Source organism: Bison bison, unplaced genomic scaffold (genome assembly GCF_000754665.1).
Source record: "Bison bison bison isolate TAMUID 2011002044 unplaced genomic scaffold, Bison_UMD1.0 scf7180017857464, whole genome shotgun sequence".
NCBI lineage: Eukaryota > Metazoa > Chordata > Mammalia > Artiodactyla > Bovidae > Bison > Bison bison.
In genome coordinates, this window is record NW_011488037.1 from 1 (window position 1) to 2,109 (window position 2,109).

The 2,109-nt window shown below is 43.6% G+C and overlaps 1 pseudogene; it reads left to right on the forward strand.

The window, feature by feature from the left end:
- The first annotated feature begins 1,545 nt into the window (after nt 1-1,545).
- On the forward strand, nt 1,546-2,109 carry LOC105003535 (annotated as a pseudogene).

Genomic DNA, 2,109 nt, shown 5'->3' on the forward strand with positions numbered 1-2,109 from the left:
TCTCAAGAAGCAGGTCAGGTGGTCTGGTATTCCCATCTCTTTCAGAATTTTCCACAGTTTATTGTGATCCACACAGTCCAAGGCTTTGGCATAGTCAATAAAGCAGAAATAGATGTTTTTTGGAACTCTCTTGCTTTTTCAATGATCCAGCAGATTTTGGCAATTTGATCTCCGGTTCCTCTGCCTTTTCTAAAACCAGCTTGACACTCCATTAGTAGCAGGAAATAAAATTCAGCTATTATTTTTAATATCATAATTACTATATCCAGATTAAGTTCAGGATGTTTTGCAATCATTTAATTGTATTTCATTCTAGTTTTTTTCAAAGCATCTTCTCATTGCCTGAATGGATTTATTTACCTAGACAGATGCTAAGCAAGACTGGTCTCCAAGACACTGCCAGCGAAGGTTAGTATTCTAGCAATTGGCATTCTAGTTCTCTATCTCATATTAGGTGATGTGTTTGACTTCTTCCTTCTCTCCTGAAACTAATCCTACATGCACTAATTGACAGAAAAATGAGGTAGCTGATCTTGAAAAGCAAAGGACAGTCACTTGACCCTGGACTTGACCTTCGTGAGCTTCTGTCAGAAGCAGCCATGGCCCAGCCTTTCTGTTGTTCATACTGGCCTCATGCTTCCCCTCTGCCACAGCCTCATCCCCAGCTGTGCTGCAGTGAAGTTTACTAACTCAGAAGATACCATTGTGTCGGGGAAAACAACTTTCCTTCGTTCATATTCAGACATTCAGACTTAGATTAGTTTTCTTTTTGCCCACAAAACAACTGTGGAGTTTTACTTTCTAGGAAAGTGGCAAAGGGAATCAACAACAACAACAAAAAACTAAAGTCTTACATATGATAGAGATACAGCCCTTCTGCCTTTCTTCACTTTGCTTTATTGTTCTTACTTCAAGGTGAATTAGAACTAGAGGAGGAGCAGCAAGACCAATCCTGGTCAACAAGTCACTAAAAGAATGTAGAACTAAGTGAAAAATTATATTCAAGTAAAGGAAAGAAGGCTATTTCTCCCTGAATGAGTAGCCTGGTTCTCACTATCCTTTGTTCTCAGAGGGAGAAAGAGATAGAGGAACAGACATACCCAGTGGAATCAACGGCCTGAATGAATGACTGAAACTCACTAGATTCTGTGACATAAGCTTCCAGTGAGAGACATCATCACTGAATCTCCTTCCTCCAGCTCAGAAACTCTGAGCAGAAAAGTGTTGAACAGTTTAAGTAAAACTGTTGAATAATAAAAACGTTCTCATTTGAGTGACAAATATCGTTGGATGGGTACATTTGAAGTTATTTGGAAATATGTAAATTTAATACTTTAAACTGATGACATTTTATTTAATCATATTGTGAATACACAAATGAAAATCAAAAAAGGAAGTGAAAGTGTATTAAAACAATTAGAAACTGAAAATTACCATGTTCCCTATTTAATGGCCTTGCTTAGAAAGAGTGGCATCAGAGATCCTACCTCGAGATTCCAGCAGATGACGCTTCAGTAAGGCCAGCAGCAGCCTGATCTTCCCCAGGGCCTTCAGGCTCTCTCTACTGATGGCCCTGTGCTGGTCAGCTACAACCCAGGAGGATCCCTGGGCTGTGATCTGTCTCAGAACCATGTGCTGGTTGGCAGGCAGAACCTCAGGCTCCTGGGCCAAATGAGGAGACTCTCCCCTCGCTTCTGTCTGCAGGACAGAAAAGACTTCGCTTTCCCCCAGGAGATGGTGGAGGGTGGCCAGCTCCAGGAGGCCCAGGCCTTCTCTGTGCTCCACGAGATGCTCCAGCAGACCTTCAACCTCTTCCACACAGAGCGCTCCTCTGCTGCCTGGGACACCACCCTCCTGGAGCAGCTCCGCACTGGACTCCATCAGCAGCTGGATGACCTGGACACCTGCCTGGGCCCGGTGGCAGAAAAGGAAGACTCTGCCCTGGGAAGGACGGGCCCCACACTGGCCGTGAAGAGGTACTTCCAGGGCATCCATGTCTACCTGAAAGAGAAGGAATACAGCGACTGTGCCTGGGAAATCGTCAGACTGGAAATCATGAGATCCTTGTCTTCATCAACCAGCTTGCAAGAAAGGTTAAGAATGATGGAT